The sequence below is a fragment of the Sciurus vulgaris genome, assembly GCF_902686455.1.
Source record: "Sciurus vulgaris genome assembly, contig: HiC_scaffold_139_arrow_ctg1, whole genome shotgun sequence".
Taxonomy (NCBI): domain Eukaryota; kingdom Metazoa; phylum Chordata; class Mammalia; order Rodentia; family Sciuridae; genus Sciurus; species Sciurus vulgaris.
This window is the reverse complement of record NW_027632914.1, coordinates 851,841-869,147: the sequence shown is the minus strand read 5'-3', so window position 1 is coordinate 869,147 and position 17,307 is coordinate 851,841. Positions and strand designations below refer to the sequence as shown.

General features: G+C 42.7%; 1 long non-coding RNA gene across 1 annotated transcript; it reads left to right on the top strand.

Annotated features, from left to right (window-relative positions):
- Positions 1–525: 525 nt before the first annotated feature.
- Positions 526–6,228, top strand: LOC306652193. Its single transcript, XR_013761317.1, has 3 exons — positions 526–587; positions 991–1,212; positions 5,319–6,228. It is a non-coding gene; the product is annotated as an uncharacterized lncRNA (long non-coding RNA).
- The last annotated feature ends 11,079 nt before the right edge of the window (positions 6,229–17,307 follow it).

The window sequence follows — 17,307 nt, the reverse complement described above, 5'->3', positions numbered from 1 at the left end:
TTAAAAATGGTTGCATCTGTTCCAGTATATTTCCCCCTCTTTTATTTTTTTTTTTTTTTGGTTCACTCACCTTGGGTAGAAATTCCCTTTCTTGGCTTCAACCTGCAGAGCAGCAAGGAAAGTGACCTCCTTTATTCTGCCATCTTGCTCTTCAGGATTTACATCTTAATTTAGAAGGTCCTCCTCTTAGAGCATCGAGAGGACAGCACTGACAGCCACAAAACCCCTTTCAGGGAAGCAGCTGAAACGCCAGAAAGCCTAGGCCACACACAAGCCTCAAGCGCCCTCGGCAGCTGAGGAGTGCGAAAGTCCAAGGGCTTACGCCTAGAAGACGGAGCAGGAGCAATAAAATGCCCTGCAGCTCCAGCGCTCCCAGCAGTTGCAGTGACCGGCTCGCACGCCTAGGGTGGGGCGTACAACTGGGCGGAGCTAGCGCCCTGCCGGCGTGCAGACGCAGCGGGTTGCGGCGGAAGAACCGCGCATGCCCGGCGGTGGCTGGGAGGTGGGACGCGCAAGCGTCTTAGAAGGAGGTAGCGGCGGCGTTGCGACGGAGAACCCGGAAGATGGTCGTGATCAAGGACTTGTGAGTGCATTGGGCGTGAAAAGGGTGTGGGACTAGGATGGTGGGAAAGTCATCAACTGAGAAATGGTGGCTTTTCCTAAGAAGTATTGAGCTCCCGACCAGCTGCTCCCCATCTCCCCGGGTGAGCATTCCCGGTCCACCTCAGGGCCCTCAGAGGCGGCCGGCAGACCCTGGGTGTTGCGGTGGTAACACGGCGGTCGTCTTACCCTGCACGCGGGTCGTGCAGGGGCCTGTGGCGGCCTGCGGGCCCCGGAGCATGGCTCTGGAAGGCGCGATGGGGCGTTTCCTCTGGTACCATTCTCACCAGGGTCTGCTTGGGGGCTTTCCCAGGCCTGCCGGTGGGTGGAATCGCAGCTTCCTACAGGGTTCTGGGAAACTGGGTGGCCTGATGGTGGTTTATCGCTCAGGGTGGAGTCTGCTTGTCACCCACGGGAGATACGATTGCCAGGTGAAGGCAGCCCTGACTCCTGGAGGTTGGCACCCTGAAGTTCCTGTGGCAGCCAGTAGACCAGATAAGCCGTGCTCCGCTGGGCAGCTCCGTTGCATCACTGGAGAGCCTTCTCCCTGCTCAGGAGTCTCACTCCCCAGATGGCTTGGCTCTCCGGGCCCACCTACTTCAGGAGGTGAAGGTGAGTCTTTAAACACATGCCCTGTCAAACGGAGGGGTTTTCGGGTTCATCAGCGGCCAAGTGATTTTGTCGAAAACTTCAGTTTTTCTCACTATCAGGGTCTGTTATCCCCACAGAAAATCTGGTTGGCAGTAAATGTTAAGCTGTCACACCTGGTTTCTGACCTGTCTATCCCTTTCACATGCAGCGAAGGATTTTTAGTATGACCTGTTGTTTATGTTTTGTTTGTTTTCCTCCCAAATTCATGTGTTCATTTTAAATTGTTAAAAAAATCTTTTGACTTAAAGTAGCTGTTTCTGAACAACCTAATTTTAGAGTTAATTGTCCAACTATTAAAAAGTCACTGATGTCACTTCCCTGCTTAAAAACATCCAAAGACACACTGTCTCTTCAGAATAAAAATCAGTCTTTACAATAGCCTGCAGGCCTTACACTGTTTTATTCCCTGCTGTAACCCCATTTACTAGTTTTACTGTGCCCAGTCCAGCGTCAAAAGATTCCTTGCTGTTCCTTCACTAATCTACATGTGAGCTGATTTGAGGACCTGTTTGCTTTTGTTTCCTCTGCCTGAAGTGTGCTTTCCTCAGTTCAGTTACTCACCTTTTTAGGTCTTTGCTCAAATAACACCTCTTCAGTGAATTCCTATTTTCCTAAATGTATTCTTTTTTTAATATACTTTTATTTATTTATTTATTTTTATGTGGTAGTGAGGATCGAACCCAGCGCCTCACATTTGCTAGGCGAGCACCCTACCACTGAGCCACATCCCAGCCCTAAATGTATTCTTAATTCAATTAAGCTCCACAAATTTGCCCATTTTCCTCACTCTCCTAGACCCAGAGTTTTAAATAGTCCCTAGCACGTTGTAGGTGCTCAACAAACACTCATTAAATGAATTCATGAAAACCTACAGTTTTTTTTCATTGACAAGGATTCTGTGAAAAGATATTTTTGCCTTTTTATGTAGAGTGAAGTTTTCTAATGAAAGCTCATTTATAATACTGAACTTTGGGTTTATGTAAAACTTTTCCTCCAATTTTTTTAGCAGTGTATCGTGCATTTGTTATTTTAATATCTGATGTAGGTCATAACAGATATTAAGAAAAATTGAGGATATAATACAGGAGGGAATTGACTTGGCCCAAACCACATAGAGAGTTGTAGGAATGCTTTTATGTCATATATCTAGTCATTATTTTTCTTCTATTGGAATTACCTTGTCCTTCCAAAAAATGTGAATTAAATGTTCAGCTGATCCTTCAACAATTATATAAGTAGTACCAAACTAGCTCTTGGAAAGTAGTTACCACTGAGAATTTGTACACTCACCAATTTGCAAATATTTCCTTTTGCTATGAAAATTTAAATGCACTGAGATAATGAAAGTTGAATTGTGCCCAAAGTGTAATTATTTTTCATAAGGTGTACATTGCCATTCTGGATGTTTACTTCTCTTGTATGTATTTCCTAGGGATTTTTTTAACAGACTTTTCTTTAGGTAAAGGCTATTTATTACTTAAGCATTCCCTGTTTCTAGTTCAGAATATGGCCTAGCATAGTTATGTATTCAGTAATGTTGAATAAGAAAATGATGTCTTCCTACTTTTCCAGTCAGCTTTCTAAAATTGTTTTTGGGCAGGAGCAGTGAATAGGTCACTACTATATTAAAGATATTGGTAACCTAGAATACTTTGGCAAATATTTTTTTGTCCTACAAAACTCTAATTTTGATAAAAACTAAAAGGTCATAAGTGACTTTCAGTCTGAGTTAATTCCCTTGTATTTATTACTAAAGCAGTAGATGAAGTTGCCTTTAGTGAAATGGAAAAAAAATCACAAGGATTTTCAGAGAAGTTTGTAAATTTTCAAATTTCTCTGAAAATTGAATTTTGCTTTTGAAAAATCACAGCCTGTCAGTTCCTTTTCCCATTTATTTTTTTACTGTGCAAATCCTGAAGTTTCTTAACTCATCTCTCTGAATGTCTTAATCACTTTCGTTTTATAAAGAATTTTCTTTGAATGTGCTACTAAACAAAAATGGGGATCATCATAGTATGTATTTGTTGAAATTACTCAACTATGATTCCTTGGGTTTTGTGAAACTTTAGGGAATACTTTTCTTTCCTTTCTATCCCTTCTTCTCTACAGTCCCCTTGATTCATGCCTTTATTAATAACAATTGAGGAGACTCTCAAAATACTTGTTTTCCTCATTCTCCTGACCCTCATTGCTTTTAACCACCTCCGTATAACTGTAGTTACATCATTTACCTCGTGGAATAACATTTCAGGATCCCTTTTTGCCTGATTAATTCATTTAGCGTTCCAAGCCCTGAAAATGTATCCCAACCTCTGTCTTTCAGACTTTTCCTCCCTCAGTGTATATCCCATTTACTGAGACAGGGAGCAAGTTAGTATGTACCCTGAGGGAACAACTAAGATGTTAGGGATTTTTAGCTATGGAGGGACTTAGGATAAGTTTACTCTTGAGAATTGAAACTAGTGACCCTTATATCTTTGAGATTATCATCATTTTTGTTATTGTCAGTAAGAAAGAGTGATGAGTAATGCTTAGTTGATGGGGAGGGAATAACAGGAGGTGTGTTTGATTCACAATGGAGATTAAGATTATGTGAACATTCAGGGTAAATATTTGAGAGGAATATGGAGAGGGGGCGGAGGTGCTGCTGAAATGAAAACAAAATGTGACATTCTGGGGCATACAAATACCCTTTTCACATTGTGTAAAAGAAAGCCGACAGAATGTATTGGTTAAAACAAATCATCACTAATATAAACAAGAAACAATTACTTTAAGATAAAAGGAAGGAGATGCCAGCTGAAGAGAAATTGTAATGAGTAAACTATAGGGAATTTTTAGTAAAAAGACAACTGAGGTGACTGTGAAGTGTGTGTGTGTGTGTGTGTGTGTGTGTGTGTGTGTGTGTGTGTGTATTTTCCCCCTCTTTAAATAAAAGACTAAAGGGAACCAAGTAGGGGGAAAAGGAATTTGCTGTCTTGGAACTCAGTATTATGAGACAATTAATATACAGAAATGACTTTGGTTTTCAGACTTTATGGCAGAAATGGTTAAGGGATGTCTCTGTAAAAACCTAGAGAAAATGCAGTATTCTTATGTATAGTAATATTCAATAATGTATTTTTAAAATAATTCCTCAATACTGTATTATAGGTAAAATGGACTATAAACATATTCTTGAGTGTGTCCAATAATAAAATTCTTGGAAAGGATCAAACACCTTTCAACCTTATTGAATCTACCCTGGAAAATGTCATTGTATTATTAAAGTTCAAGGTAGTTTCCTTAATAAAATTTTTTTAATATTAATTTGAAAGGATATCCCTTTTATTAAACATGAACAATTGGGTAGTAGAGAAAGTTTCTGGAAACATTTTTATCATGAAATGGAAGATATGTATTCTGTGAGAAGTATCATAAAAACCATAAAAACAAAATGCACAGCATGTATGTGGCGAATGAAACCATCTAAAAATTTCATGGGGGCATCCTAATCAGGCTACAAATAATACATTCTGTACCCTGCAATTTTCAATGATGAGGTTTTTTTTTTCTTTCTTTTTTTTTCTTGTTTCTTTAATTATAAGACCTGCTGCAACTGCATCTTTGGGGTCCTGGAACAACAAGGACACTCAGTACAAATGATCACTGGGATTCAGAAGCGGTAGCTTTTATCCTGCCGTTTAAACATCCTTCCTTAGGTTTGTAGGAATTGCAAAGACTCCCTTGCATAAATGGCATAATTTTATTTTCAGATTCACGAGTCCAATCAGTTGAATCATTGGATTTGAAGTGAAAGATCCTTTAAATCTAGAGATCTGTGTTTTAAAACCATTCAAGTGTAATATGTATTCTTTTATCATTTTAGCAGTATGGTTTTGCCATGTTCTGTTTAGGGGGTGATTCTGAATCATTTTATTGGCATAATTTACTTTGATATGTTAATCTAAACTCATATCTTGGTCGTGCTTATTTTTTTTATTTCAGTCTTGTAGCAAAATTAATTGTAGTACATTAAAGATAATCAATTGCAAACAAATTTCTGTTACACTGCTTTGTTTTTGCAGAGTTTGAAGAATGAAATCCAAAGGAGGATGGCAAGTTCAAGTCTCGCCTCAACATTTTGGAGAAGCCCTAAGCAACTAAGCCAGACCCTGTCTCAAAATATTTACGGAGGGGTTGAAGATGTAGCACTGTGGTAAGTACCCTGCGTTCAGTTCTCCAAAAGAGTAAAGTTTAACCTGTGCATGGATTCTTTTTACACCATCCCAGAGAAATGAGACTCCAGCCTTAAATTAAGTGCTTTTCAGGATGAGTAAAGTAGCTCACTACCTAGAAAAACAACTCCTTTAGTGTTGGACATTTTAAATATTTGTCTTCTTTAAGTCAGAATCTGCTCTCCCTTCATGCTTGCCCGTTGTTCACACTTTATCCCACTTGGGAAGTGAATATCCAGTCTGGCCCGTCCTGCCTGTAGCAGCCTTTCAGACATTCTGATGGTGGCTCTCCTACCAACACTGCTCCCTGCCAAGACATTTTGTTCTATTTTCAAAGATCATAAGGTTAAACATCCCAGCACATTTATTTGGCCTAATATAACAGGACCCTTAGACTTCCTCACCAACTAGTCTTATTGCTGAATATGTCATAGTTGTTTCTTTGAACTGAAAACAGTATTACAGACATAGTCTGAGCAACAACTAACCACGAGAGCTTATTGTCTTCCTTGATTTGCTTGTGCCATAGAAATATATCACCTGTAGAGGACCTGTGTCCTGCAGTTGCAGCCACCTGCAGCAGAGCCAGAGATGAAAAAAGCAAAAGCTGTTTGTGAAATTAAGATATGTGTAGCAAACCTCATTAAAGTTTCTGGATCCTTCTGTTACTTGTGCACAACTCCTGCTTGCTTGTCTGATTTTCCTAGAGCTGTCAGGAGATTAGAAGCAGCAAATTGGAAGTGGGACAAAGAAAAACTGATAACCCAAAAGGTGACAGCTGTCAGAAAATGGGAGGCCAGGAATGGAGACATTAAGAAAGTGCAGGTGTCTGACACTATTTAATGTAGATTGAACAGAGCTGTATGAGTCTTGCTATTCCTTGAAGTTTACAGCGCAGTCGAGATAAGTCTGGACCCCTATTTATTTGCACAGTTATCTGTTTGAACTTAAAATGAAACTTGACATTTATCTTTGTTAGGGTTTTTTTTTTATTTCAGCTGGTTGAATCAAATTGTTAAAATTGTTCCGAGTCTTGGTATTGTCACTCAAAATACTCAGGTTTTCTTATATGCAGATTTAGTAAGCATGTCTTCTGTCTCTACTGAAATTATTCTTATAAAATAAGAACAAGAGGAAAATCTAGTAGCATGCCACAACTTATTACCACATTGGTCACTTTTTTTGGACATGGTTATTCTTTATGATTTTTGTTACTCTATTGTTCAAAACCAAATTTACCTTTTGATTGAGACATTTTCATGCTATTTATGTATATGACTTTATTACAAAGTATATTTTAAAGGACTTAAGGATTGTGGTATGACTCTTCTAATCCTCTTTGCAATCTGTAGTTCCTAGACCCTCTTTTTGGGAGCATTTGAGAAATTTACTTAGTTCCAGCTTCCTAAACACTTTCAAATTGAGTAAGATTGTGTGTGTGTTTTAAATTAATCTGCAAGATAGCATCATATCCCCACTTTGTATTTTCAGTTTACAATGACACTTATTTTTTCAAATAAAATTTTAACTTTGAATTTTGTGTTCTTGGAGATAGATTTTTGTGCCTTTACTTTGATAACGTAAGGAAAATACTTCTTTAAGCTATCTTTATTGGAAGGAAGAAATGTAGTCAAATTTGAAGAGATTGGAGCTGGTTTTGTGCTGTGGCTTGGTCACTAGAATAATGAAACCAGAGGAACTTTGTTCTTTGCTACTTATGGGAATCTGTAGTGTTGGAGAATGGTGCTGTTTCCTTCTCAATCATTTTTTACTCTTTATATTAGTTTTCTACCCAGGTACTCTGAGATTGAAGTAAACTGTTGATAACAGTCTTGAACCCTGTTCAAACACAAAAGTGATAATATTTGATAACAATTTTCTTTGAATGTTAACTAGAGAAAAGTTGGTGATTCAGAAAAATATATCTAATGTTTCTCTCCTCACAGCAAAGTTCCTACATTTGTGAGGACTATTACTCCCAACGGCTTCTTGGTGTTTCATGAGAGCCTGAAACACCTACTCCTACTGTAGAACACGTGAGCCTTGTCCCCAACAGCATGTCACCCCTCTGCCCTTCAGTTGAGGTGAGAGAACTCCCAGTGCCCAGGTTCTTGAGAAGGTGCAGGTGATGGCATAGGAGTGGCTACATGGGGTTCATCTCGTGGTTCTTGTGAAGGGCATAGGTTTGCTTCCAAATGGCAGCCCACACTGGGTCCTTGCTGATGGTGCTGGCTCTAGGGTGAGCAAATGAATACTTTGAGATCATAAAGAAAGCGCATCCACTGTTGAAAGTTTGCTGTACTTTCAACGGTATTTTATTTATGTTTCCACATGATAGGAGAGGGAGAAAACAGACTTCTGAAACAGCTATTGTCATTTGCTATATTAACTCTATAGTGTTTTCCTCTGGTGACATTGTTCTTTTTTTTTATTGTAACCAAATGGGATACATGTTGTTTCTCTGTACATGAGGTAAAGGCATACCATTTGTGTAATCATAAATTTACATAGGGTAAGGTTGTTTGATTTATTCTGTTATTTTTTCCTTCCCCCCCACCCCTCTTTTCCCTCTATACAGTCCTTCCTTCCTCCCTTCTTGCCACCCTCCTTAACCCTAACCCTAAACCTAACCCTAACCCTAACGCTAATCCCTCCCACCCCCCATTATATGTCATCATCCGCTTCTTAGCAAGATCATTTGTCCTTTGATTTTTTGAGATTGGCTTATCTCACTTAGCATGATATTCTCCAATTTCATCCATTTGCCTGCAAATGCCATAATTTTATCATTCTTTATGGCAGAGTAATATTCCATTATATATATATATATATATATATATATATATATATATGCCACAGTTTCTTTATCCATTCAATTGAAGGACATCTAGGTTGTTTCAGCCACATCAATGTTCATTGCTGCTCAATTCACCATAGCCAGATTGTGACATTATTCTTCTTAGCATTATTTTAAAGTTAGTCTCCATGTTTTATTTGTACCTCATTATCTATGGTATCCTTTGGTTTCACTTGTGTACAAACTGTATTTTGAAGACATAAGCTATGAAATGTTCCGTTAGTCATTGTGACATAAAATATTGGATCAGAATATTTTGACAATTAATATTCTGAAATTTTTCTTGTTTTATTGCCTGCCTCTCCATTATGCCTCAGTTGAGTAAAACGCTTCTATATTTCATACTATTCACCTTTATTTATTGCACATTGTAATTACTTTCAGCCTTTCTGGTTTTTTGTTTTTAAACTTAAAGTACCCATTGCTGCATGAGTGACTCCTCCCCTGTGGTTCCTCCACCAGTCCAAGGTCCACCACATGTCCCCAGGGTTAATGGGCTCTTTCTAGTCTTGTCTCATAACGTTCCTATTGATTGCATTTTGCTTTTGATACCTCCTTTTAAAGCCATATTTACTGGCTAAACCTCACAACTTCTTTATTAGCATTTTATGCTGCGTGACAAGTAAGAGTGTTTAAATTATTTAAAAGCACATAGCATTTGGTTTGCTTGACAATTCTGCAAAAACCAGTAGCTAATGATTCTTTGACACTTGAGGTTAGATCTGTTGGTAGAGTCCAAGCATGGCATGGTGCTTGTGCTGGAAAAGGCTCCTGAATTTCCAAGCCCCAAACAACTGGTGAAAGATCACTGTCATTTTCCTCTTGGATTTTTACAGAATGAATATATGAAAGAGGGATTTCGTCTTTAAAATTGAGTCATGACACAAACAAGACTTGGGAACATTAGAAAATGTAAGTTGCAGTTCTTCACTTGCGACACAGAAATCCCTAGAAAAGGTATTTACTGCATTTAGTTTATTTTGTCATCAACAAATGAAGTTTACCTTCATTAGACTAACCACTGGCCACCTCAGACTGTCAGATTTAGGTGAGTCATGCAAACAGGCAGAAACAAATGGGCTTTCCCTGTCAGTCCCTTGCCTTGACCCTTGAGTCAACTTTGGTGAGGTTGCTGTTTTTATTAGCAGTTGTATCTGGAACAGAGAGAGTGGATCATTCAAATTCATGCAGATAATCCCCATTTCAGTTTTAGCCATTAGTATAGATTGCCTTCATCTATATTTGCCAGCTGCTCTAACATAGCAGAGTTGGTTGCTTTCATTTTCACCTCCTCTCCACTTTACTGGGTTATGCATTGACATCACAGAAATGACCAGAAGTCAGGAGGGAGAAGGTACTTTGAATAATTTACAAAAATGTTGACAAGCTCCTGATTTATTATAAGGTAATGCACATTTATCCCCAAAGCATGCTTTAAGAACATCAGCGACGACTCAGACGTGTAATCCTTAAGGCTTGTTGGGAAACTTGGAAGGGCATCTGGCATACTTGGTGGATACACTGAGAACCTGTGGTCCCTGGACCAACAGTAGCATCTGGAAACTCATTAGGAATGTAGATAAGGATCACAAACTCTAAAGTGGGCTCCAGTAGTTGGATTTTTGATGCACACCCCAGTTTGGAAACTATACTGTTCTAATCATAGGACATACTATTAAAGGATTGCAAGTTAATGTGATTGTGGAAAATTTTGTTCCTACTGTTCTTTTGCTGTTCTATTTTGTAATTGATGCCTTTTAATAGAACTTTTGGATTTTAAGTTTCCTTTCAAGTCATTTGACATTTCATGTTGTTTTTCATAGTAATTCTCTAAAATTTAGGGTCTAAATGAGATGATTTGGTATGTTGTAATCCTTATTTGTGTTAATCTGTCATTTTCAGCTCTCAAGTGGATGTATCCATTGGCAGTTTTTAAACAGCCAAAGGTTGATCATCTTCAACCTTTGTACAGTATTAACTGTATCTCAGTGAGTCTAGTACAGGGGGCTACAAATGATAGAACTCACAGGCAGGAGTTGGAATCATCATAACTGTGTGGTCTAGGGCAGGTTACTTCCTCTCCAGGAACATAAAACACAGAATGCATCAGCTGCCTTGCCAGATGGAGGCGAGGAGGTGTTGGGATGAGGGTGCGACACACACACCTGGCACATGGCAGCCACCAAATCGACATTAATGACCACCTTTTTCTTTTCTTTATCTTTCACCTGCAAAAGGGGAGCATCTCTAGAGTGGGCACCACCTCTCACCTTGCTGTCCTCCCCGTGTTCACAGGTTACCTTTTGGATACCGAGGGCTCAACAGTGAGAGAAAATACAACTGTGGGATGCTGTCACGTCAGTTGGAATCCAGGCTTCAACTGATTGTTTAACTGATGTCCCTGGACAAGTTACCTCACCAGCAAGTGGAAATTCCTCACCTGTAAAATGGGCTTGCTAATGTTTATCTCTGAGTCAGGGTAAAGATTTAAAAAGATGCTAGATTTTAAGCATAAAGCTTAGCATAAAGTGTCCCCAAACAGCAGTCCTTTTTGTTTATAATAAAACAGAAAATGCTTTGCACCCTGCTGCTTTGAGACAGGAAACACAGCTCATGCTGTTATAACTTTTTCTCTTGGCAGTGGAGAAAGGAGGGGTGCAGAATGAGGAGACGGGTTCTTCTGAGAGGGGCTGTATGGAAGGGAGCCTACAAGCAGCCCAGCTTTGAGGGGCTGTCATCAGCTACAGGGGAAAGAAGCATGTGTCTAAGTTGCTCCATCAGTATTTGCTAGTCCAGGGGACAGTCACTGGTGGGCAAGTGACATAGCTGCTCATTAACCTAAGTATTATTTTTGCAATCTCATAGATGCAGGAAATGAGGTTGAATAACTTGACTGGGAAAACTGAAAACTGGTAGAACTGAACTTTAGATCTAGGTCTTCCAGACAATTAGCCCAGTAATCTTACTACCACATCAGTCTTTGGATTGTCTTTTGTTGTCTTTTGGAAAAGAGAGTAGAAAATAAAGGAGACAGAAATTAGAAGGTTGAAAAAGTAAGTGGAGAGTGAGTGAGTTTGTGTGTGGGGTGGGAAGGTGTGACCAGAAAGGGCCAGGGCATGAAGGAGAACCAGGGTTGTTGGCCAGGTGGCCCTTCTGAGCCTGAGAGCTGCCATTTGGGTATGTGTTGCAAACCCTGCCCAGAGGCTGGATATGGCAGGTGGCACAGTGGCCGCCAGGTGGAGCTCTCTTGGTGCCAGGGGTGTACATTGAGGGCCAAGTCTGTGCTATCCTTAATCCAGTGCTCATCATTAGTTCCCACAGGTAGCATCGCTTCTTGAAGACTAGGTGATGGATTGAAGGACAGCTCCATGCAGGTACTTGCGGTCCTCGAGACAACAGGTACCTGAAGTCAGTCAAGAGGCAGGGGAAAAAGAGGTGGTGGAGCAGACAACCCCAGCCTTTTGGGTAGGTGGAGAGTATTGCCCTGGGAAGGCCACCAGGATCTCAACTGCCAGGTAAGTACTGCATTGCCCCCCAGTGATCAGCAAAGCCAGGGGCACTAGTGGATGGATGACATGCTATCATGGTTGATCACCTTGCTAAAGGAGGAAAATATTTTCTGAGCTAGGCGGAAATAGTTTTGTTAGGGAAGTTAAAAGAGTTAATTGTGGCTAGAACCAAAGTGGTTGTTCCATGAACCTGGGGTTGGGCTGGGGTAGAGAACTCCAGAAGGTGTTCAGGTGCAGAGGTCCTTGCAGCATCTGGACTGTGTTTGGGAAATTCCTGAGTACCATGTAAGTGCCTGTAATGGAATGTTAATAAAGGGAGAGATGGCCAGGATAGAGCCCAGGTCACCCCACCCAACTGTCTTTCCCTTTGATTTCTCTCCTTCTGATGAGAGATCTAAGGTATTAAACATGAGGTCTGGCTGAGCTGATAGACAGTGTGTATGTGTGTGTGTACCTCTACCTGTTTGTGCCCATCCACGTTTGCAAGGGAGTGCCGGCTTCAGCACTAGTTTGGATTTATAGGGTGCATTTGACAGCATCTGAGCCAACCACCTGTAGGAGCCCCATGCTTGAATTGCAAATAAGGTATCCAAGACATAAATGTGGGTCTTGGAATAAAGCAGGTGAAAGTACTTAGGTAGTGTGTGTTTTACACAACCATGCAGTCAGTTCCAGCTTGGAAATGGTTGCTGAAATGTAGTCTATGTCCTTTCTGGAACTCTTCGGTCACAGCCTACTTAGAGCAAAGCTGATTTCACCTTGTTTTTAAGGTACAGACTTGGGTGAAAAGTGGAGCAGGAGAATCTGCTTATCTTCCTGGCTAGGTTTGTGTTGGTTTTGCTCTTGATCTGCCTGCCCATGAACTTGTGCAACTCTTCTTACATGCAGCGTGGAAGTGAGGAGAATGCAGGTGTTTGGTTATTTCTCCCAGGTTACTCTTTTCCACATATTTATATATTTATATTTATATATTTATATTTATTTATATAAAATATGTATATAAATACTGGGTTAAATATGTAATACTGTGTAACGTGTGTGTGCCTGTGCATGTGCATGTGTGTATACAGATAGAAATAAGGTGACACTCTTTTTTGTGCACACACAGCATCGGTGTACCCAGCGTGACATTCCCATGGTGGATGTTGGGACATCATCGGGCAGGGAGGCTTCCAAAGGTCCGCCTTCACTGCAGGTGCCAACATCAGCAAGCTGTCCCCACGAGGCAAAGCCTGAGACAGGCTGTGGATTATGGCCCACCAATTCAGCCCTTCATGGTGCAGAGAGTCCATGAAGCCAGCACCAGCGCGAAGTTGTCCAGACTCACCCCTCTTGGCACCACAGGGCTGCCGTCCTTCCCCAGAGCGCATGTGCGAAAAGCAGGAGGGCATTCTCTTAGCCTGCATGGAACCCATGGGGCGCTAGCATCCGAGAAGTGTCCAGTTCCCCCTGTTCCCTCCCACGTGCCGCCCAGAGGCCACCTGGGGAGCCTCCTCCTGCACTTGAGGCAGCCGCCCAGTGCATGCTTTCTTAGTCTCTTGCGGCTTTCCTGTCTCCAGCACTGTGCCCTGTCACCCAAGCCCTGCCTCCTCATGGTGGATCACTCTGCTGTCTTTGGATGCCTCTGGCCAGGCAGAAGACGCAAGTCAAGAAAAAACGTGGGAGGTAGGCAGCTGAGGCACCAGCAGGGCAACTGGTTATGCTCAGAAAGCAGTCAGGTTTCAGTTTCAAACAGGCAGCTCCTGCATTACAGCAGTGCTACCAATGCTGGGGGCGGGGGTGGGGTGACTGGGGTGTGGGGATTGGGAGGTGCAGGGCCCTCAGGGACCGTGGGCGAGAATGTTCGGATAGGAAGGCTAGGAGAAAGGGGAGGAGGAGCTGTGCAGCGGTAGCCAGGACCACAAGCACCAGGCAGAGGAGGAGGTCTTGGGGTGGGACAGGACTGCCTACCACTTGGACTGTCTTTTGTTGCCTTTTGCAAAAGAGAGAGCAAAATAAAGGAGACAGAAATTAGAAGGGTGAAAAAGTAAGTGGAGAGTGAGTGACTGTGTATGTGTGTGGGGTGGGAATGTGTGAACAGAATTGGCCAGGGCATGTAGGAGAACCAGGGTTGTTGGTGAGGCAGCCCTGCGCAGCCTGAGTGCTGCCTTTTGGACCTGTACCACAGCCCATGCTCAGGGGCTGAATATGGCATGTGGCACAGTATCCCGCAGGTGGAGCTCTCTTGGTGCCAGGGGTGCACACCAAGGGACAAGTCTATGCCATCCTTTATCCAGTGCTCTTCGTTAGTTCCCACAGGTAGCAGCGCTTCTGGAAGATGAGGTGATGGATTGAAGGACAGCTCCAGGGAGGGACTTGAGATCCTAGAGTCAAGAGCTACCTGAAGTCAGTCAAGAGGCAGGGGACAAAGAGGTGGTGGAGCAGACGACCCCAGTGTTTTGGGGAGGTGGTTAGTACTACCCTGGGAAGGCCACCTGGAGCTCGACTGCCAGGTAAGGACTGCATTGCCACCCAGTGCTCAGCAAAGGCAGGAGCAGTAGTGGATGGATGACATGGTTTCTTGGTTTATCACCTTGCTAGAGGAGGAAAATGTTTTCTGTGCTAGGAGAAATATTTTTGTTAGAGAAGTTCAAAGGGGGAATTGTGGCTGGAACCAAAGGGTTTGTTGTATGAAATTGGGGTTGGGCTGGGGCTCACAACTCCAGAAGGTGATCAGATGCAGAAGGCAATGCAGCTCCCGGGAGGTGTTTGGGACATTCCTGTGTGCCATGCAAGTGCCTGTAATAGGGCGTAATTAAGGGGAGAGATGGCCAGGAGAGAGCCCCGGTCAACTCACCCAACTTACTTTCCCTTTGATTTCTCTCCTGCTGGTGAGCAATCTAAGGTATTATACATGAGGTCTTCCTGAGCTCAAAGAATGTATGTGTGAGTGTGTGTGTGTGTGTGTGTGTGTATGTGGACCTGTGTGTGCCCATCCATGCTTGCATGCAAGTACCGGGTGGGGCCCTTGTTTGATTTCATAGGGTGTTTATGAAAACATCTGAGTCAACCACCTGTAGGAGCTCCATGATTAAATTGCACATAAATTATCCAAGAAATAAATGTTGGTTTTGGAATAAAGCAGGTGAAAGTACTTTGGTGGTGTGTTCTTTACACATCGTTCCATTCAGTGCCAGCTCGCAGTGGTTGCTGAATTGTAGTGGATCTCCTTACTGGAACCCTCTTGTGACAGAGCCTCCTTCGAGCAGGGGTGATTTCACCTTGTTTTTAAGGTAGAGTCTTGGAGGGTGAAAAATGGAACAGTGGATTCTTCTTATGTTCCTGGCTAGGTGTGTATTGGATTTTCTCTTGATTTGTATGCCCATGCACTTGTGGAACTCTTCTTACATGCTGGTTAGATTTGAGGAGAATGCAGGGGTTTGGGTAGTTTTCTCAGGTTGCTCTGTTACATATATATATATATATATATATATATATATATATATATATATATATATATATATACAGACACACACATGATGAATATGTTTATGTTACATATGTAATACTGTTTAAGCTGTGTGTGTGCCAGGAGAGAACCCAGGTCACCCCACCCAAGTTCTTTACTTTTAATTTCTCTCCATCTGATGAGGGATACAAGGCATTAAAAATGAGGCATGGCTGAGCTCTTACACTGTGTGTGTGTGTGTGTGTGTGTGTGTTCGTAACTGAACCTGCGTGTGCCCATCCATGCTTTCATGTGAGTGCTGAGATCAGCACTTGTTTGATTCCAAAGTGTGTTTATGACAGCATCTGTGGCAACCACCTGTAGGAGCCCCATGCTTGAATTGCACATAAGGTATCCAAGGAATTAATGTTGGTCTTGGACTAAAGCAGGAGAAAGTGCTTAGGTGGTGTGTATTTTACACATCCATGCAGTCAGTTCTTGCTTGGCAGTGGTTGCTGAATTATAGTGTAACTCCTTTCTGGAAATGTTCCGGCAGAGCCTACTTAGAGCAAAGCTGATTTCACCTTGTTTTTAAGGTGGAGACTTGGAAGGTGAAAACTGTAGCAGGAGAGTCTGCTTATCTTCCTCCCCAGGTTTGTGTTGGTTTTGCTCTTGATCTGCCTGCCCATGAACTTGTGCCACTTTACTTATATGCAGCCTCGAAGTAAAGAGAATGCAGGGGTTTGGTTATTTCTCCCAGGGTCTCTGTTTCTCATATATAGATATGTTTCTCATATATATATACATATATATATATAAATATATATATAATGGGTTAAATAGGTATTACTGTGTAACATGTGTGTGTGCCTGTGCGTGTGCGTGTGTGTGTATATGTATAGAAATAAGTTGACACTCTTTTTTGGAACACAGAGTCTCAGTGTTCCCAGCGGGAAGAGCCCATGGTGGATTTTGGGATATTACTGGGCCTGGAGGTGTCCAAAGATCCACCTTCACTGCAGTTGCGTACATCAAGCAAGCTGTACCCATGAGGCAAAGCCTGAGATAGGCTGTGGACTCCAGCCCACCAATTCAGCCCTGCATGTTGGAGAGAGGCCATGCAGCCAGCACCAGCGTGAAGTTGTCCAGGCTCGCCCCACTTGGCTCCACAGTGCTGCCATCATTCTCCAGAGCACATGCGGGAAAAGCAAAAGGGCATTCTTTAGTGTGCGCTGGACCGGTGAGGCACCGGCTTCTGGGAAGCATCCAGTGCCCCATCTTCCCTGACGCATGCTGCCCAGAGTCCACCTGGAGCGCCTCCTCCAGCACTTGAGGCGGCCGCCCTGCGTATGCTTTCTTAGTCTCTGACTGCTTTCCTGGCTCCAGCACTGTGCCCGGTCGTGCAAGCCCCAGCTCCTCAAGGTGGATCACACTGTTGTCTTTGGATGCCTCGGTCCAGGCAGAAGACGCAAGTCAAGAAAACGTGGGAGGTAGGCAGCCAAGGCACCAGCAGGGCAACTGGGTATGCTCAGAAAGCAGTCAGATTTCAGTTTCAAACAGACAGCTCGTGCATTACAGCAGTGCTACCAATGCTGGGGGCGGTAGTGGGGGGACGCGGGGCGCTCAGGGTCTGCTGGCATGGGTGTTCAGGTAGGAATGCTAGGAGAAAGGGGAGGATGAGCTGTGCAGCAGTAGCCAGGACCACCAGCACCAGGCAGAGGAGGAGTTCTTGGGGTGGGACCGGGCCTCCTACCACTTGGACTGTCTTTTGTTGCCTTTTGCAAAAGAGAGAGCAAAATAAAGGAGACAGAAATTAGAAGGATGAAAAAGTAAGTGGAGAGTGAGTGAGTGTGTGTGTGTGGGTTGGGAATGTGTGACCAGAAAGGGCCAGGACATGTAGGAGAACCAGGGTTGTTGGTGAGGCGGTCCTGCCCAGCCTGAGTGCTGCCATTTGGACCTGTACCACAGCCCATGCTCACAGGCTGTATATGGCATGTGGCACAGTATCCCGCAGGTGGAGCTCTCTTGGTGCCAAGGGTGCACACC